The following is a 21978-nucleotide window of genomic DNA, read 5'->3' as shown; positions in this document are numbered from 1 at the left end:
TTAGAATTGATTTGATATGACATTTGTCACGTAGTTTTGATTTCTTATAATGTACCTAAGGTTTTTTTCTATTGTCACTTGGTTATCATGATTTGTCCATTCAGTTATGAAGTATTCGGTGTCATTTATGTCTTTTCAAGTTCATTCTCTATGTCTGTAAATTATAATCCTTTATTAGGGTTGGCAATGAGCTGGAATTTCACTAATGACTTCAAAAATGATGTCTATACTTCCAACCTCTTCACATCAGTGCCAAATTTGGAAAATTAATTCTTCTTCTTTACACCAGCTGTCTGTGCCAGAAGACAGTTGAACAAATGATAGTGCAGGGAGAAGAGAACAGAGAACAGAAAAGTGGAGAATTGGGATTGAAATTAATTTGATTGTCAGTCAGAGAAAGGAGTACTTTTATGATGCTAGCCTGCTCCATGCCAAGAATTATTAAATAAAGATAATTCCAATGAAAAGGTCTTAAACCCAGACAGAAACCAGAACCACCCAGCACTTATTATTGCCTAAGACTAACTCCAACAGGAAATGGAGATTTAAGACCACATTTTCTCAAAGCATATTTTCTGCTAGATTGAGCTAAAAGTGTAGGACATCAGCTGGAGCCCATGAAAAATTACACCTCTAATAAAAAGATGATAGGACGATGCTTTCCAGGAGTGGGAAAGATGAGTTTAAACATTTAGTCCTAGCTCTACAGTGACATGTTTTGTAATAGCAGGTCAGACAGCACTCTACAGCGCAGCTCTCAAACAGAAGTCAAGGCTCCTTCCTTCTGACTGACAATAAAATATGCCCTGACATATTTAGATTTACTTTTTTTTTTCTATTCCATTTCATTCTGTACTTCTCTATGCAGTCAACCAAATTCATGTAACCTTTCCTCTCAAGAATAATTTTTCAGTTTTCAGCTTTAGTGATGAAAACCACAAACACAGATTAGCGTCTTTATAAGGACAGTAGACTTTGCGTGTAAGCTTACTGTTGGTGCTCAAGTAATGCACAAAAACAGCTAGATAGAATAATTTCTCATTTCATATCAGGCTTGATATTAAATACTTTCTGATTTGAAGTTATGGATTCTTGTCTCTAAAACAATACCAAATCTTAGCTATATCTCATAGCTATTACCCTGTTTGTCTTTCGCTGGCAAAGTTCTTAGTTGTTATTCTAAGAATTTTGGATACAGTGCTGCACATTTAGTTGATTAGAAATTCTGATTTACAGGCAGAACAACAACAACAATAAAATAAAGGAAGATATGCCAAAGTCTACCTTTTCAGCCTCCTTTTTTAAATTTATTTTTATTTTCCTTCTCCATCCCTCCCTCCCATAGCAGATATGCTTGATGAGCAAGCTTTGGTAGTCCAGGAAAAATTTTCTTCTTTATGAACTGTACATGGATTTCAAACCTTCTATTCTTGTGTATTTTGTTTTGTTTTGTTTGTTTGTTTGTTTTTCCTAACTGGTCACTATATAAAACTTCCAAACATGCTATAGTAATTCATGATGACATCTTGTATAGTCCCATTCTTTATTATCCTAAACATATAGCCAGTAAAGAATTAATCAGTCTAATAGAAATATTTACTGTTATTCCAGGTTACAGTAATCAGACAGTCCAGTCCTTATCACTTTAGAATTTCTTGATCCTTTCAGTGTAAAGTCTGAACTTTTTTTTCCTCTGAACTAATTTACTCCAAGGAAGGTTTGGGGAATAAACATAAAAGCATCACAGACTAATCCCTGCAGATTATCAATCTTCAATCTTTTGCATAAGAGCATCACAGACAAATCCCCACAGATTGTCAATCTTTAGACTTTTCTGAATTAAGTTCATTTTAAAAAATATCTTGAATATTTTAATGCTGTGGTAGACTCATACTTTTTCAGTATCGGTTTCTATCAATTTTAATGAGAGGATTACAATTTTCAGGCTTGAATATTCAAACCTCACCTCATAAATGCATCTGAGACGCTCACTTAGCAGATTAAAAACAAAATGAAAAAAAAATGGAGGAAAATTTTAGCCAAGCATCTCTTGTTGACTACGTGTTTGGTGACTTGATGTTTGTTTGTTTGTTTTTAAGTCCTACTGTTTTATGAACTTAATTTCTGAGTTTTTTAAATAGACCTATGGATGTGCATCACACGCTTACAAGTACATGTTACTGCCTGTAGTTTATAACTAGATGACAGAATTGTGACAAAAGCTGGGACAGAAATAAGAGACAAACCCCATGACACAAAATAGAAGACAAACACAGAGAAGAAAAAAAAAAAAAAGTAATCGAAAAACAACAAAAATAGAATTTAATATTTCATTATTTCATGAATGACAATCCTGAAGATAGTCCACTGCAAAACTTAGAGGAGGTCTTTGGGCTGTTTTTAAGGTTTAGAATAAATTTTGTTTAGTAGTTATTTTACCTCACTTTAGAGGTGAAATCCTGTAAGTTTGGATAAATGGTTATATTTGTGCAAATATAGTTAGATTCAAATTTCAGAAAAACAATTGAACTAATTTTTAGTATTAATGCATTTTGTATGCATAATAGACCTTTATAGTCTGTAAAAGTCATCAGCCATTTAGACACGGATTTTGCTCAATGAAGTCGAAGAAATGGGTTAACATGCAACACGACAGGATCAGTTTCGGAACATTAGTTTATAATCCACACAGCAATTATTTAAGTATTTAGGTGGATTTAATAAGCCAAATAGCCCTGAAAATCTTCACAGAATGTGGCCCATGTTTGAACCAAGTTGAAGCCTTATTGCTCTTCCATCATGGTGTGCTCCCTTCCCCTTTTCCTCAAATCATAATAGAATTTAACCAGAGTAAGTTTTAGAAGAACCATACACACAGGTTTCCTTGTGTGCTAGCAGACTATTTTGAAGCTGTTTCAACACAAGACCATATGACAATTTAAACTCCTTTATAAACTAGAAAATGCGTATTAACCATTTTGTCTTGGTGTAACTACTCTAGTCATATTGCACTACATCTTCCTCTTGCAAGAATCTGCATCATAAACCAAGTAGAACATGACACATTATTCAAACAGTTAAAAGGAGCCTCTAGCCCAGAGACACTTCTCTTTGGTCTTTGCAGTCCTCTGCACAACAAAATTGGATGCAGCAGATGAGCTAATGAGATGGAAGTAACACTGTTAATGACCACAGATGAATGAAATGAGACTCTGATTGTGATTACATGTTCCTGCAGCTGCTTTATAAGTTAGGTTGTGCTCCACTTTGTTTTTAGTTGGAGGAAAAACAGTGTGTTGTCTATAGCTGCTATTTCACTGGGTATGCTTGTGTGGGATTTATGTGGCAATGGTTTGGTAGCAGAAGGCTGCAGGGGTGGTTTCTGTGAGCAGAGGCCAGTAGTTGCCCTACGTTAGAATAGAGCCAGCTCCAAGAGAGACCTGCTGCTGGCCAGAGCTGAGTGAGTGGCGTGTGGTGTACTTCTGAGAGAGCGCACTGGAGAAATGGAGTGTGGGGGAACTTCTGTGGAACAGCAGCTTGGAGAGAGAGGTGAGAAAAAGTAAAGAGAGAACCAGCCCTGCAGAAACCAGGGTCAGTGGAGAAGGAGGTGCTGTCAGTGCCAGAGCAGTTCTGCTGCAGCCCATGGCAGGCCCTAGAGAGGCCCCTGGTGGAGCAGGCTGTCGCCCTGCAGCCCATGGGTCCCATATGGAGCAGATCTCCACACTGCAGCCTGTGGAGGATCCCCCAGTGGAGCAAGTGGATGTGGCCTGGAGGAGGCTGCAGCCCATGGAGAGCCCCCGCAGGAGCAGGCCCCAGGCTGAAGCTGCGGCCTGTGGAGAGGAGCCCACGTGGAGCGGGGTTAGAGAGTGACCGTGAAGGAGCGCCAGAGACAGAGTTAGGGTCTGGCTGCAGCCCCCGTTCCCCTGCCCTGCTCAGGGGGAGGACATGGAAGATGGTGTCTGGATCAGAGGTATTCTTAGTTCGCTTTTTGTTTCTTACTGATTGAATCTGTTAGGCAATAAGCTATATAAAATTCCCTATGCTGTTTGGCCCGTGTCTGTAATTGGTGAGCAGTCTCCCTGTCCATATCTCAACCCTTGAGCACTCTTCTATCATCTTTTTTTCCCCTCTTCCTTTAAGAAGGGTTAGAGGAAGCAGTTGTGGTGGCATTCAGCTGCTCATGGGGGTGAAGCCACCAGAATGCTAGGAATTTGGTGTGTAATGCTTCCCTAAATGAGTTAAATTCTTCACTGCTTCTGCCACCATTCCAGAACTTACTCTGTTTTGACTGATGCCTTCTCTGTGTTGTTAGTCTCCTATTGTTGAATTTTTAATTTTGTTTCCCCTGTAACTGAAGTACTTCTCTTTCTATTGCTGTATTGTTTGCTCTTTGTGCATAACTTGCCTGGGTAATTGTAATAGCTCTCTATTCCTCTAGTGTTTCCTTCAAGTCATGCTTTCAACAGGCTTTGCTTCTGCTCTCTCTCTCTTAAACAAAGAGGAAAAAACTCTTGGGATGTGTTTTTTTTCTTATTATAGGCTTTCCAGTGGCTTGTTTTTCCAAGTTGTTTATAAAAACATTTGCTAAACAAAACATTTGTGGCAGATAAACTTGTAAATTTGATGTTTCTAACTTTACTTTTCTCTTTCACATCTATTTCTTTTAGATACTTGTCATAACTTCAGTGCTAACAGTTATTGGTTGAAACAAAGGTCTTGTTCACCTTGTATTTACTAAATTTTTCCTTATTCCAAATAGGTTTTGTTGTAGCACTGTGGCATGAAAGTATTGCTTTTCACCATATACTCTAGCTCTTGAAATGTCCCTGATGTTCAAACTTTTTAAAAATTGACTCTTGACAGAAATCAATTTGGAATGCAGGAAATCTATGTGAAAAGTCTCAGAAAGGAACAGGAATACTTCTTTTGTGATGGTAGTCTCCTACATGTACCAAGTAAACTGGGTTACATCTTGGAAGTAAACCTTTTTTGGCACTTTTGGTTTGTAGGCTCATGTGAGGTTCCTCTACCCTATGCTAGTCAGGTAACTATTGTTCCCCGTCTAGGTCTTCTCTTCTGCTGCCATATTCAGCAAACTCAATGTCAGAATGTTTGTCGTAATCTCTTTGAGGCTGAAGAGTCATATAATCTTTGGGGGGAGGGTGCAATGAGCAAAAAATAAAACTGGTTAATGGAACTTGGAAGTCTATAGAAGGAAAAAGATGACTTTCAACACATCCTGAATTTGTAAATTCTTTCCTCTATTTACCTTAATAATTCTGTTTGCCATTACTGGAACCTAACTGTCTCTGTGGACTCTAGGGGCTTTGGTCTGATCCCATCTGTTAGGTTTCCTGTCCTTAAAACTACTGAAGATCAGTCTAGCAGGATCTGATGTACATATCCAAAGGTTTTCTGGATAAAACTGCTTTCAGGCACTGAGTAAATATATCCATACAGTAAGTGATGAGTGTTTTATGACTGGTGTTAAATTTGCCCTGAACTTAGTCACCGTTACATACTTGTTTGGTGTTTCAATGTAACCAGTATGCACTTATAAAGTTACTCTTACCTTCAGAATAATGAATCTTCAATTCTGAAGTTTCCCATGTTAGCAATGGGTAAATTAAGATATTGTTTATCACTAGTCATTTAAAAAAAAAAAAAAAAAAACTAGCCACTTTCAGTTATTGTTTGCTATTTGATAAAGTAGCTACTCAGCAGTTGAGGTTCTTAAAGTTTAATTACCTCCATGAAGCTTTGCTATCAATTCTACAGCTTTTATGCAAGACTGTAAATGTTAATTTCTTCTACCACAGGCAAGTAATTACTGTGCTACTGAGTACAATTTCTTCTCTACCAAAGATTTAAACCATTCTGGAAGTTTACACGTGATTGCTTAGAAGCCAGAAGGATATATGAGGAAAAAGGAAGCTGTGTATAATGTTTTATACTCCACCTACTAATTCCTTTAAGTCATCATCTTATAGTTCTTCCTTCCATTGTGTTTTGGGGATAGTGAAAAAGGAAGTCATATCCTGAAATATATGTTTATTTCCTCTTTCTATCACTTTGCTAACACAGTTAACAACTGCATGAGTTTTTACTCTGTCCAATAGTAAAGAGCTGCATTTCTGTGTTCACCAACAAGAGTTAATGAAAGTAATCAGTTAATTCCTTTTTGACTTAGTTATGATTGTGAATGTTGCAGGTAAGGAATTGACAACTTAGAATTCTTTAGTCTTAAAGACAAAAGTAAAAAGAATTTCCAAAATATTGTAGGAGGCATTGACCTTTTAATTTCCCTTCTCATAAAACTAACGTATAGAAGGATTTCCTAGCTAGCCAACAGCTTTATGAAAGTTATTAGAACTCTTGTGTCCAGCCTAACAAGAACACCATAAAAGAAGGTATGTGGCAGGGGAGCAAGGAAGCTGTTCCTGAAAGAATGAAATGTAGATTTCTCTGGAGAAGTATACAGTTTTATGACTAGTGATGTCCAAATGGTCTATTTACATAGATTGCTTTGTGTCTTTATGGAATAGCTAATTCCTTGTTGGTGAGTATGGCTGCTACATGCTCCCCAGCACAATTAGTATCTATATACTGTTGGTTTTTTTAACTTGTTAATAGATATCCTTCTGTGAATTGAGAAGGAAAAATGCATTTTGACTTTTCTCAGCATAGCAATTTCTATTGCTTTCTTGAATACCTTGCTTTCTCAAACAGAATTGCATATTCTTTGAATCTATCAGTAAATCACTTTACAGATGTTCTCTATAATTATCTCTTTACCCTCTTTATGACTACTTTTTCAATTTTAAAATTCTTAGAGAAAAAGGTCTTAAGATTTTATGTATCCCATGACAATACAAAAATATCTAAATTAATTTAAATTATTTTGTTTCTAGGAACTAAGTCCACACAGCAGTGAAGAACTTTTTTAAAGAAGGGTTGAAGAACTCCAAGGTAAAATGCAACATGGCTTTAAATAGAAGAAAATATATATATAGAACTCTAAAGCACTTTCTTTTTTATTGAATCTTAATATGACAAAACTTTTTTTTTAAGGCAATGGAGAGCATCATGAGCATGTCATGGACTTCATATGATCCAAGTGCTTACTCGCTCCAATTCTTCACTTCTGTACAGTAAGTAGTTATCTGTTGGTCCTTCCTCTAACTTAAGTCCTCTATGGTTTTATGAAAAGCTGTTTCTGAAAAACAAAATCAAAGCTTGGCATTTGCTAATTTATTTTTTTTTAATGAAAGATAACCTGCAATTGATTATTGGATCGCTGTTTGAAACTTGAAGGATGGCAGAGGTTCTAAAAAATTTTAAATCTTAATACATCTATTTTTATCAGTATCCTCAATCAGTGATATTTTTTCTTCAGGTTCATTTCATGTTCTATTATCGGCAATAACACATGAATTCAATATGTTTCTGAGCAGTACATCACCTCTTCCTTTCAGAAACTAGAAAAAAAACTAATATCACTAGCAGTTGCCATCCTCACAGTGGCGAACACAGAGGGGTAGCGGGTAGGCTGATCTTCTTTGTTTCCTATCTGTTTGCAATATAATACATTTAGCTTTTTGTCTAAAACTTGAGAGAAAGGGGGGAAAAAAAAAGCCATGAAGGGGGTGCCATATATTTCTTCTTAGATAATGCATGAATTTGGGACCTGAGAATGTCATTGCTCATTAGGTAATTAGGATGTGGAACATATCACTGAGAATATTTATGTTGGTAACCACTTACTAAACAAATGTGTAATTTCATCTTGTCTTATTTGCATGTTCAAGTGGAAAAATAAGGGAATCTGCATCTTGTTTTGTTGTTTCAAACTGTTGGTAAATAGTACTCATTCATTAGGATAATGCAGCTAGAAACAACAGTAGCATTTGGTTCTTATCAAAGTTATTTTGTCTGTTAATAAACATCCTTACAGAAGCAATCACTTACTTCCTTAGGGGAGAATGCTGTTACTAAAATAAATTCCACTTTAAAATGTTTGCTTATGCATTTTTTTAAGATGCTTTGTGTTAATTCACTTTGGTGCTAAGAGAACATAGTGTTAATTTGCAGAATGTAAAATAAACTATTCAAAAGTTCAAATACAGTGCAAAAACAAAACCCATATCATGCCTATGATAGATTAAGTTAGTTGGTATTAATATAATCACTTTTTTACTCCAAGCTATATGGTCATTCATCTCCTGTACAACATAATGATAAAAGTTCAAGAACAGTATAGGGTTTTTTTGCAGACAGAAGAAAACGTGTTGTTAGTGGACATCTTTAAGGTAGTTGGTGCTATTGAAGTCCAAATTGCTACTGTGTAGGAGCAGCCACTAAAGAGAAAGTTTTAAGGTTTTAATTTATCACCCTTAATCATCTTTCTGACTAAAGGTAATCAGATTGCTGCAAGCAGTCTTGTCCTAAATCTTAATTCATATTAAATGGTCTGTCATGCATGCCCAGTGTCCTCTGCACAGACTTTTCAACTTCTGCTACCTTGACTTTAAGAAAAGTCACTGATATGAATAACGTGGCTATGGAGAAACTAATAGAAAGTCTGAAAAGGGTATATTTCTCCAAAATGAAATACACAAACTCTGGATTTCACTGTTACTGTATAATGTATTGAGGGGGGATGAAGCAGGTGAAAAATGTCCTTTGCTCTTTGTATACATTTTTGGTATTTCTGATTCTCTTTTATTATTAGAGTGGCACTATATTGGTGGAAATTAGATGCAGTTGAGTTAGATTAACAGGTTTAAATAGGCTGATTTAGAAAAAAGACTTTTAATTGTTTAAAGTCAAAGCAATGTTACAGGTAGGGTTTGTTGGTCTTCATTAGCTTGTGCTTAGAGTTCAGGGATTGTTTTTTCATTATGTCTAAGAAAGGAAATAAACTGCCAGTCTTCAGACGTGCTAAATTACATTAGAGGTAGACTAGTTTATTGCTAAAGTATTTTGAAGAATATTGTCTTAGCTTGATCAAAGAGGTAAGCAGGCTTTAGCCTGATTAACCTATAATAGTAATAATCTTTTCTTCAGAAATATTTTTTCTGACAGTATGACCTTGACTACTCATTTTCCTCTTATGACAATATTTCACCAACCTTAAAACTAATTTAGGAGGAAATAAGCTAATTGTTTTTAAGAAGTCAAGTAGGAAACTTATCTTTTCTTACATGCATCGTGAATAGCCAGTTAGACAATGTTAAGTCAGATGCTCTCAAATTACCAAGTGAAATTTAACCTTTAGTATTCCTTTTTACTCTGACCTCTACTCCTAGGATTCTTAGCAGTTTTATTTCTGAAATAAAAAATACTATGTGAAAACCACTTCAAATGACTGGTATGAAAAGAAATATACCTGTCTTACAAAAGATCTGAGGAATTACAGGTTAATTCACATAGCTTCATTTTTCAGAATGAAACAAAACTAATCCATTTTTAAATGCCCTCAGGAAAGCAAAGAAATAATTATCCTCTGATGTTTGACTGAAATATACTGCATCAAAATCAGCTTTTTCCTGACAAGCTTGCAATTCCTATAGGTAAGCATAGCAACAATCCTGACTTCAGTAGGACTTTAGTATGGCCTCCTATAATGATCTTAGGTGAGCAACCTAAGCAGTTATGAACTAGGTAATGCTGTTATGAGAGTTTTGAGTTACGTTACCCGCAACTACCAATGGAGCACTGTCAGACCAGGAGGATGTGAACGGTGGATTTCTGGAGGGCTGCCCCTATGTTTGAGAGTGAATTTTTGCCTCTTCTGTATGAAGAGCATTGTGTCTCTCCTAAAATAATAGGAAAAAGAGAAGGAAATGGAGTTTGTGGCTTGGGATCTGTGAATTTTACAAATGCAGTAGCTAAAATCAGAGCAGAGGAGTCTAATATAAAATAAAACTCCAAGAACTTCCAGAATGAAGAATAGGAGTATTAAACTTGCAAATGATGCTAAACAATCAAAATTGGAAAAACCCAGGACAGGATTATGATAGAAAGTAGTCTCGATAAACTGGAGACATGGTTGAAAAAATAAATATTAATATAGAAAAACATGCTTGAAGTGGATCAATGAATGGCAAGCATAGTACACAGTTGCATGTAGCATTTCTCCACTTATTTCACATGACTTGTAAAATACTTTATATTTTGCTTCATCAGAAGTACTGTGTCCCTTTTGAGCACAAAATATAAGTACATTTTCAGGCCACCTTCCATTCTTGACCTAATAAAAAAAATAGATTTGTTGAGTTTAAAGAAAGAGAAGACTCACTGAGATTAGGATAAGAAGGGATATCTTTAAACTGCAGCGGTGTTGTGTTAAGCAAGATCTTTTTAATTATAAAAGCAGAGGAGCAACAGAGTTTACTGCCTATAAGGGCTAGGGATATCTGCTATTTGGAGACTTCTAGCTATAGATTAGGCTGATATCTTCCAGAAATGCTTTTGTTATCTTCTACCTTTTTTTTGCATTGGACCATGAGGGTGACTAATGACCTCTGAACACCCTTTTCAACCCTCCAGCCTCCAATTTCCTAGTGATAAATCTGAAAGAATCTCACAAAGGGAACTCTGAAGAATTACTCGCTTCAAAAGAATAGAAAGTTTTTTTTTATATATATCAAGTTACTGGCTTATACTGAAAAACATATATACACATCTTATGTATTTTCTGCCAGTATTAGTTTTATTTTGAGACTATTAATGACACAAATCTTCCTTCACAAACATTTTCTATTCTTTGTTAGTTTTGTTGTTTCTGTGGGATCTATGATGTTATTTAGACCAAAAATATAGTTAAAGTTAGTTTTGACCTCAATAAAATTCCCTCAAGAAAGCAAAATTGAACAAACTACGCACAAGTGCTTCTACAGTCAAAACTAATCGATAACAAAAGACAATCCTGAATTTGTTAGTTACAGGTTTTCATTATATCAATGATAATTTGTACTTCGGTCAGTACTTGGAATAGACTTTCTTTTTGCTAGTGTTCTTAATCTTTAGATGATGGCAACATGAACAAAGAGCAACTGAAACCAAAAAGACATAGTGTACAATCTCTTTCAGTCATACCTTCAAAGTTTGTTCTTGTCAGTCATAAAATGTAGAATTTAAAGAACTTAAACATGCCTGCTAGAGGGATTGCCGTGATTTATTAGGCAGTCTACAGTGTCTGATTCTATCTACTGTTATTTGGTACCCAACAGTTTTTGATAGTTCTATTTTCATTTCCAGTTCATCCACGCAGATTCATGGAACTGCACAAAAGCAACTGTTTACAGTCTTTGCTTTCATGCTGATATACTGAGTGCTTCAGTTGGCATCTGCTGTTTTGTGCTGTCAATCAGATGTTCAGTGGTAGGGCACTTCCTACTCTGGTTACTTCTTTTACATACACAGATAAATGTTATGTGTACCAATTGATTTAAATACTGCCTGTTTTATTTGTAAAAGTTTTTCTTGTCAGAAAATAGTTAACTATTCAATCTCTTCATGTGCTAACTTCTCTTGAGTTCTGCTGTACCTGAAGTACAGCCAAGCCTCCTGGGCAGGAGGTATCAGATATGAAGAAGCAATAGGCTGCCTTCCTGAACACAAACAACAGAACACAAGACAAAATGCAGATACTAAAAACATATTTTTCTTTAATAATAGTAAAATAATGCTTCACAGGTAGACATACAGAGACTGGATACTAAAGTAATTAGTTTTTCACACATGAATTTCTATGTGGCACAAGCACAGCTGATGTTTTTGTTCTTGTTGCTGATGACTATGACAACTGTCCACCCTGTAAGCAACTTTAAGCTCTTGCACAATTCTATATGTAGTTGGGTTATGTCATCCCAAATAAGATTTCCGTGTTTCCTTTCCATCCTGTGATATGTAGTGTCCTGCAAATGTGAGATTCTTGTTTTCTCTCAACACTCTTCAGTATATACTGTACTGATAGTATAATTAAAAATTTCATTAGCATAACTAAGTCACATTTGTTACTCTGTATTTTAAGACAGGTCCAACTCTAACTTGAATTGAAACTTAATCCTAAATTGCCTTCTATGTATATATGTACAGGTTCACTGAGTTCAAGCTGTTCCTTTGATGTATACATAGGATTAAAAACATATGGAACATTTTGAGAGCAATTATGTTATGGATTCAGAACTGAAAGCATCTAATAAGATGGATATGCAATCTTTTCCAGAGCAGTTATTTTCAGAAGTACATGAAAAAAGATATAGTTTTAAATGTCACTACAGAATTGCAGTCATTAGGCATATCTTTGGTAACTCTGCAAAAATACATTATTTGGTGGTGTTGTTCAAATGAAAAAAATATTTGAATACACAGTTGAAATTCGGGAATTTTAGGTAGAGAGACAATGATTTCTGAAATCAACAGCTCACAAGAATTTTAGGGTCAAACTCATTTGACAGCTATATTTTTTAGCAAAATAGCCCTCATTTGTATCTGTCCAGGACGTGTAATTTAAAAGGAATTCCCCAGTTCATGAGTCATTAGTTACACTACAATTGAGTTTATCTACAGCAATATTTCAGTCAAAAACTTAGTGCAGTTTTAATTGTTTCGCTTTATGGAGGGAATCTCAGTATTGTTTCCTAATCCTGACATTCTTATTAATTAGTACTATTGAAAGTCTAAACAAGCAAACAAAAAAAAAAAAACCACCAGTTTCCATCAGAACTTTATTGTAGGCCTGGGTCAACTGTAAAAGACAAACATTATCCCAGCATTGCAAGCTTTTTTTTTTTAAAAAAAAAAATAAAAAAGGAAAAAAGTCTAGATATACTTAGAGACTGTATCAAAGGAAAAAAAGGTCTTCAGTTATGCTGCAAAGTGTGAGATCCCAGCTGTATCATTTAAGCTTGGCAGTATGTCGCGTTAAAGGGGTGTAGCTGATTAACCGTCACGGGCCCGTTTGGATTCAGAGTACTGAACCAGTCGGACATTCACCAAAACTGGGGGGTCCGTTCGGACATTCACCAAAAACGTAATAACCGCCTGGGGGTCCGCTCAGACATTCACCAACAATGCATTAACCGTCTGGGGGTCTGGTTAGATTCAGAACACTGAACTATCACGGATAACCACCCTCACCCTAGTTGCATTAATGAGAGCTATCACAATGCAATCAAGTATGGTTTATTACAGCAACAGATAATCAGGTTCTTTTGGATTGCCGGTGATAGTGACTATCTGCAAAAGCAAGCTAGTATGCATGAAATACACAGGTGTTACAGGGGTTCTAGGTGTGGGTTCTAGGTGTGGGTTCTAGGTGTGGGTTCTAGGTGTGGGTTCTAGGTGTGGGTTCTAGGTGTGGGTTCTAGGTGTGGGTTCTAGGTGTGGGTTCTAGGTGTGGGTTCTAGGTGTGGGTTCTAGGTGTGGGTTCTAGGTGTGGGTTCTAGGTGTGGGTTCTAGGTGTGGGTTCTAGGTGTGGGTTCTAGGTGTGGGTTCTAGGTGTGGGTTCTAGGTGTGGGTTCTAGGTGTGGGTTCTAGGTGTGGGTTCTAGGTGTGGGTTCTAGGTGTGGGTTCTAGGTGTGGGTTCTAGGTGTGGGTTCTAGGTGTGGGTTCTAGGTGTGGGTTCTAGGTGTGGGTTCTAGGTGTTACAGGTGCGCAGCCTAGAAATAAACGCGTTAAAAGGATCAAAGACTCTATAGAGATTTATAAGCAAATATTCAGATCTCACCCAAAGGCGTCCCAATGGGGGGGGAAGAGAGGCTCAGCTCGTCGACTGATCCCAGGAGTCAGGAGGTCCTAAGGATGTTGTATGTCCTTGGGATGGTATCTCCCCTGACGATGGTATCTTCCCTAACATCCCCTCTCTCTTGGGCCAATTTATATTATTTTATATCTTTTAGGTGGAGCTTGAGTGGCTCTAGTCAAGCATATCTTAGTTATGATTGGTGTAAAGTTTTCCCGTTTCCGTTTAAAGTAATAGGCTCCGAGAAATTCAGAGCGCATGCTCAGTGAGGGGTGGTCGCACCTTGGAGGCGGGTAGCTTTTGGGATGGAGGTGTGTTTTGGTATTATAATGATATTATAATGAGCAAAAAGTACACTAGGGTACAGCATTTGTCAAAACATGACAGGTCTTTGGCTTAGGGTGGCAAAAAGTGCAGCTTTGTGCACAAGAACAATCGAGGCCCCACCTGATTACAGAGCCTAGCCGTGGTGTCTCCACTCCACTCTACGCTCCGTGGTGTTCCTTAGAGCTAGCACACCAAGTTTCCCCAGCGCGATAGCATCTAAGGTTGGGAGCCTAGGGAACGCTCAGATAATGCAGTTATGCCCTACCCTGAAAGCCTCTTCAATGCTGTACCTTTTCCTTAAAAGTGTGAATGTTAGTTTTATTTTCCTAGTTACTTCAGGCATTTACACCACACAGTAAGAATATATAGCTTTTAGAAAGTAAATTCAGTTTCATAGCTAATGGTCTGAGCATCATGTGTAAGATCTGATTGCGAGGAACTAAGATATAATTTAGATTAAACAAAGTATTTCCATTTGCTAAAATAATTCATTTCCTCTAAATGGAGAGCAGAAACAACTGCTGTTACTGTGTATCATTAGCAGCAATTCTAGAAACGACATCATAAGCCACTTTTTTTTAAGAAAGAACTGTACATATGTGGCAGTTACATTTAAAAAATAAACAGGAACAAAAACAAATGGAATCAGTAGATGCTGTACAGAATGTGATATTGAGTATTAATCATCAAGATATTAGAGTTGAAACAAGAATTGTGTATGACTGTGGGGGCAACTGAGGTTTATATTTCCCAAGGAGTGGCCTGGGCTAGCTTGTACCAGTAATAGCTCTACCAGAAACCCTTGTACTCCGGGTGAGTCTCACCATGTGTCTGCTACTGAGAATGTTTTCAGCTATACTGAAGAGAAATGTACATGCTGCTGTTGGATAATAGTGGTTTTAAATTTAAAAAAAAAAAAAAAAAAAAAAAAAACTGCTATCCCTACTATTGCAAAGGTAGAGAATTTACTGTCTGTGAAAACTACAGCCTCTTAACTTCTGCTAATTATTTTTGTGTTTTGTAAGAAAATAATTCCTCTGCCTCTCCCTCATTTAAAGTACCAAAGAAATAATACTCTGGTACCTCTGTTGGACTCCTCCATTTCAACAGGTGAAATAACACTGAACAAAAATACAGATGCTAAAAGTGAATAAATGTGTCTACATATAAATAAAAGTACACATATCAATAATGGAGTTAGACATTTCTGTAAAGGGAAAATTTAGACTGCTAGATTAAGCCAATTTTAAACTTCAAAACAGGACTGAGCTAGGCTGGCATTCATTAACAACTCACTTTGTGCTGATGGTTAGTTCCTATACAGTCAAATCTTAACGTTTGAATCTTAAATTAGCTGTAACTACACCCTACCACAGAGGTGATGCTAGGAAGTAAGGACTGATAGCTGAAGTCCATTGTGTCCTTCAGTCCCTGAGGTCAAGATGAGCAAGCTACAGAGCTCTTCTGTGAGGACAGCCAAAACTGAAGAGTGACTTTTTTCTCCCATCTCTTTTCACTTGAGTGTGGTGTTCTTGTATTGCTTGCCCAACCAGAAGGAGGATCTCATCTGTTCCCAGTGGATCGTATCTTGTTTATGGTTTTGCCAGTTGTCCTTCTTGCGTGTTCAGCAAGATGCTGATTTGCTCATTTGCAGTCCCCTGTGTTCAGTTTGTTCTTTATTCTTGATCTTGCAAATTGTTATTTGTGTTGCTGTTTACATGTTTTCTTATGCTGAGTGCAGCTGTACAAGTCTTTGCCTTCTTTGGAGATCACATTGCCCACATGTTTATGCAAAACACTTATACAGTGGGTCTGCACTAACAAAATACATTTGGTTACAGTATTTTAGTATACTTGGGTTCAAGGCAAGCTAATATTGTTTCTACTCTGATTAATGCATTTCTCAGGTATAGATATTATGGGCCTCTGTTGAATGTACAGCTGTATAAGTAGGCTGCTGCTGGACAGAGACGTATTTGCTGCTTCTAAGAAACAGTTATTCTCTGTGGGGATCTGCATTCATATTATCTGTGAACAGCTGCGGAGCTCCTCTACTAGTTCAGTAACCACATGTTTTACCCTTAATAAATGAAGTGAATAATAGCACAACACAGAAATCAATACTGGAATACCGATTCCTAGTCCTTAATGCCACTGAGTTCATAGAATAGCAGACCATGATGGCTGATGATCCTGAGTAAAATAATGATGATACACATGCAACTGCTGAACAAAATACTTTGTCTTCACAAGTAGTGGTAATACTATAGGTAGCACAAGGTTCACCATAGGCTCTGTCACACATGCATAAACTTCATCAGGAACAGGAAATCTGTCCTATTAAATGCATGCCATTCTTCATATTTAGAGGTTATATCTACCCAAAACATCCCTGTATCCAACAGATCTGAGTAACTCTGTTTTTGGTGATATACTTGAAGAGATCTGTTTAATAATTAGTCTTTTTGGTATTACTCTATTGGGTTGGTCTCAAATCTACTGGAAATGCTAGGATAGTATTTTTGGCAAGGATAATTTCTTTGAATAGTGTCATATACAGCCCGTTAACTTTTCTGAAGTACTCTCCTGATGATGTGGGTGTAGAACACACTTATAGATTGATTTTCATAGTTGTCTCCGAAACACTTCTCCTAGCTCTTCTGGGAGTGTTTTCTTTGGCTCATTTGGCTGAATTTGTTCAAGGGAACTTCTTCCTAGCTTTACAAATGCCGTTTACCCCACAGTCAGTGGAATTCATCTAGATAGGAGAAGAGATACATATTTGCCATCACTAAAAGGACACTTTTTTTCCCTTGAAGAATTATGTTGCAAGGTTCAAACACAAAAATGGCTTTACTGGCTCATTATGAGACTTAATGTGCTCAAGAAACCAATAACAGTGGTTCCTACATAGGCAATGGCCTCTGCATTGCTGCTACAAGCAATATCCAAAGTACAGTAGATGTTATGTTCCCACATTAACATTGCAGATCTTACAGAAGTCCTTGAGACCTGCTAGCTCGCTTCAGTTTCATTCAGAATACGTAACATGAATGCCTATGGAACTCTGTGTAGGAGTGCCAACTAATGTCATAAACTGCCTAAGCTGGCATGACTTGTTTCTCAAACCCCTTTTCTAAAGTCAGCGTAGTCCTGGCTCCAGAGCTAGTTTTGAAAATACCCTTAGAGGTAGTCTCAGCAGCCAGAGTTTTATTATGAAAAATGGTTTATTAATGGCCCAGGGAAAAACAAAAATGTTTATTCGCTAGGATGTTTTTCATCCCTTGTTTCTGCCACAGGGTCTTAGCACACACAGGTGCACGTTTCCAGGGAACAGGAAAAAAGATGGAGAGTTAGTGCAGCAATCATAGGTTTATTAGCCATTTCTGATATTACACATCGCTTTAGCTACTCAGAAAAATGATCATTTAGGAAACATGGTGATTAACAGCTGAGGAGTCAGGCTGCTGCTTAATATTCATCTGTATTAAATCAATTCCACTGTACTGCAGTCTGGATCATTAAAATAAAACCCTTTCATCAAAATAGATTTCTGGTGTGTTCAGTAAACCTGGTGCTGAGGGAAGAAGAGATTACTATGCTTCTTTTTTGCATCTTCTGAATATAGCGCCAGTCACTAACTGTTTCAGCTTTTACCAGGAATTGGAATAGGCTTAGCCTCTTGGTCAGGACAGTTCTTAATTTGAAGAGTTCAATTGAGGTTACATAAAATGTGAGGACTGAGGAGCTTTTTGCTGTGTGCTGTTATCATTTTTATACCCGTTAAGCTGTGTTTTTACTAACAAGGCACTTAAAAAGGGGTAAATTTATACAAATATAAGTCTCTTGCCTAAGAATTTGAGTAGGCTATTGCCTGGTTGAGCTTCGAATTTTGTTTTTGCGTGCTTTGATCCAGCTGGTAAACAAGTCTTTTCTTTAAGCAAGCTGTTCATTTCATCCAATGATCTTAAGCTTGAAAAGAAAGCCAGGTGTCAAAAGCCTGTAGGATCTAGAGGAATATGAGAAACAAGACCATGAGGCCTCTGCCCAGGTGCACTCTCCTGGTCAGGGTGGGACCTCTACCTACTGGCCATGATGGCACGTTCAGCAACAATATGCCATGAGCATTTTCCTGTACACGACATCTGCAATTATAAAAGTCTCTAGACAAATAATTTTCCACATGCATTAAAATTATCTGACTGCATTGATTATCAAAGGCAAATTTAGAGGACATCTATATTTAATATACTACCAGCACTTTGATTTCTGCCTTTCTGTTTTGTGTTGATTAGACTGCTAAAGCAGGCTGCAGCTTTTTATTAAATTTAGAGAATGCCAGTCAAACAAAAAGTGTTTTATCAGTTTCCTGTGTGAAAGGAACATAAATGGGAACATTGGATTTAAAAGAAAAAGAATGACAAAAAAAAACTACTCATCTCTAACCATTCGATATCGTCTGTAGTTTAGAACTGGAATATATATATATATAATCGGATAAAAGGAGCACCATTTAGTGCCTTTACCCTAAACCATAAAATTTTACATACAAATATACAGCAATTTTTGAGTCCTCAGTGAAAATGTTTTAATGCATCTCCACGAGGGTTTAGGTATACTCTATGTTTTGATATGTAAGGTGATATGAATATAGCTAACCTTGAATGTGAGCTGCACAGTAAAACGTTTCTGATAACACTGTTGGCTGAAAGGCTCATAATGCTGAGTTATCTTATCATCCCTTAGATTCTAATTAGGGTCATTTTCTGATAACAGATTTCATGCCAATACTGATATTCCAAATGTTCCTAGAGTAAATTCAGAGGAATAAAATTTGCAATGAGCAGGAGGACATTTATGTCACCATTGTCTATGGCTATATTAGCAAGTAGTATGGCATAAAAGGAGAAAATCTGTAGAGTGTTATTAAGGAGGATTGGATATCTGTAATACGCTTTATGGGAGAGGAGGTGAGCTGCTTTGGACTAGTTTTACTCTGGTCCCAGAGACTGAGCATGGATTAATTACTGGAGTGCATCAAGTGAGTACTGTATGCACATCTTTCAGTTTTGTTTCACCCAAAAGAAATAGAGTTCATATGCTCTGAGACTGTTCTGTGAGGGAAGCCAAAGCTCTGTGACCAGGCACAAACATGTTTGTTTCAAAACTGTACCCTGATCCTCACTAAAACACTGATGTATACATTGCACTATTTTAGTCTATCAAAGACTCAGCATCAGTTGTTGCTAAATACAACATCCAGACAATTTATCCAAACAAAGACTCCATTTGCTTATTTTACTAATTGCCACAAGGTGAATCAGAGAAATCAGCTTTGTAGCAAGTATAATCTGGGGGCCATATTCATAATTATAATGAGAGGCTAGGAAGCTCTTCAATTTTTATTTGCTGCTGCAGCTTCAACTTAGACTGGAAGAAACTTCTTATAGTGGCACCTGATCTCTTTGACTCAATAGTTAGAAATGAAATAGGGTAAGCAAAGCAAACCTCCTGTCACCTATCAACCCTCATTGTTCACTGGATCAGGACTGCTGCTTTCATACGTTAGCGATTAAACATAAAGGGTTAAATTAAAAAGCTAAAAAAATATTAAATATGAACCTTCTGTACCATTATCTCCCTATCAGACTCATGAAAATTATAGGTGTAGCCTATAAAATAAATCTATTTTCTGAGATTTTGTTTTTGATGTGTGCCAGTACTAACAACATAGTTTTGTTTTCAAGGATCATTACTCATCAATATATTTTTTCCAGATAATTTGCAGGAAAATAAAGCCATTCAGCCCTTATGGGACAAAGTTAAGACTTTAACTCTTGATTCTTCATCCTTCAGGCTACCTTCTTACATGAGCATATGATATGGAAATAAAAACAGATGCTTTCCCTGTAAGGGTCAAGTAGACATTTCTGGGTGATAAGAGCCACTGAGAAATGAGGGAAATCATGCTTTACACTAACAAGAAGCAAGAACACAGAGCAATAGAAAAGGTAAGAATGCATTCAGGCAAACCAGTCATTTTGCCTAGCCTTGTTGTTGATAGGTAATGCAGCACCAGGTGTTGATGATTTACTAATCATGTTTCAGTTGTGAAAAATTATATACAATTATCAGGGAAGTGTTCACTATGTTCACTAGCAGTGTTAGCTTCATAGTCTTGATGTCTGTCTTAGATACGCTAGATGTAGAGATGAATTTTCACGGCTTTCTACGTTTCATCAACAGCTCGTATAATATGCTTACAGGTATAATGAGCAACCAAGCAACTGGAATAGTTTGAAGATTGCTAACCCAGCATTTCTGGAGATCATACCAAGCTTCAAACTGCAATTAGAAAGCCATGGTTTGACTTAATTGATTATCATTTCCAGCAGGTTACTTGTATGTTTGCTTTGTTGATATTTTTCTTCTCTATTTCTTTGTTTTCTTTTGGCTGCTTTTTGAATTTCATCCTGGGAAAAAGCGACTTGCAACCATTCATTCACTTGGAATGTCTACTCTAAAGGTGGACAGTTAGTGTAGGACTTCGAATTTGTTTTCAGGATTTATTTTTGTAGTATGGTTAGTCATGGTTCATCACTTGCAGCATCTTTATTTTTCTCAGTTTATCCCAGTTTTAAAAGGATTAGTGTTTCTGTGCTACACTGAGACCCTTAGAAAGACCCTGTTAATATGGATTGACCTTTTAGGGTACTGTTTTGATTGTTGTGACAAACAGGTATCTTTTCTCAAGTATTCATATTATATTTTCCACTGAAAATTAAGAAGATAATTCAGTGTTCTTTCTATACCCTATGGATGGTTGGAGGGCTTGACAATTATTCCCGCATTGTATCAGCTTGAGATAGTGGAACAAAGGGTATTTAGTGTAGCAGTCATTTAGGGATTCAAGTATGACTTTAAAATAATTTTGAAATGTAATTTCTCATTTTTGATAGAAAACCAACTTCTATCTGTAAACACAAGTAATTCTGCTGTTTGGGTGTCTATTCTGCTCTAAAACTCTTAAATAGATAGCTAATTGAAGTCATGCGTCTAAATTGCAAAGAACACAAAACCTCACTAGCTTATCCCTTGGTGTTGTGAAGGAATAAAATGGGTGATTGGATGAAGCTCATTCCTAATGCCGATTAAATGAAGGATTACTGATCTCCCTCTCTATTTCTTTATTGTTAATGTCCATTTCTGGGTATATTTTAATTAAGCTCTCCCAATAAGCTCATTAGTAAAGCATGAGAATTTTTGTTTAATATAACAATATGTAAAAAGATGGTTTATTTATTTAAAGAAATAAGCTGGTCTTGACAAGTGCAAAATTTATTTTTATTCCGTTAATGACAGATCAGCAGCATTTTGCTGATCTAGAGTTCAGTGTAACTGTGAAATTATTCAGAGAAATTATACATGTTTAATCAGCTACCCAGTCTGCACCATATGAAGTACTGATTTAGTTCCTGCAGTTCCCAATCATTTGAGTAACAGTAAGAGTAACGTCACTGTAAAATGTTTCCAAGGGGAATCTGCTTGGATTTTAGAAATTTTCAGAGTAAAATGGTAGCAGTCATTAAAAACAGAATTTCATTGTAGATTAAGGTAAGATTAGCTGTAGATTAGTTCTCTTCAGAAGGTTTATCTGAGTGTCTTTTCTTTATAGTTTGAAAGCAACCACGGTAATTATATTAAATAGTACTAATTTTATGTTTACAAGTTTTCTAAAGAAAGAAATACAGGGCAAATTTTCCTGTAAACTCCAGATCAGTCTCTATCTAATATGGAAGAGTCTATGATGTCTGCAATGGTAGTTAAACAGTATCACCAGAGTGAATACGGATCATAGCAGAGGTGGGGAAATTTAGCTGAAGTTCTTGATTTATCACTAT

General features: G+C 36.6%; 1 protein-coding gene across 2 annotated transcripts in view; it reads left to right on the top strand.

The window, feature by feature from the left end:
* Window positions 1-21978, top strand: part of RAG2 (recombination activating 2) — a 486146-nt gene that overhangs the window by 163132 nt on the left and 301036 nt on the right. For both annotated transcript variants that reach the window (XR_011097263.1, XM_068684686.1), the window contains exons 3-4: window positions 6912-6969; window positions 7072-7151. The gene's annotated coding sequence lies outside the window, so the exon portion shown is untranslated. The remainder of the gene's footprint in view (window positions 1-6911; window positions 6970-7071; window positions 7152-21978) is intronic.

Source organism: Anas acuta, chromosome 5 (assembly GCF_963932015.1).
Source record: "Anas acuta chromosome 5, bAnaAcu1.1, whole genome shotgun sequence".
In the NCBI taxonomy this organism is placed as follows: domain Eukaryota; kingdom Metazoa; phylum Chordata; class Aves; order Anseriformes; family Anatidae; genus Anas; species Anas acuta.
Note: the sequence above shows the minus strand (reverse complement) of the source record. Positions and strands in the feature narration are given on the sequence as shown.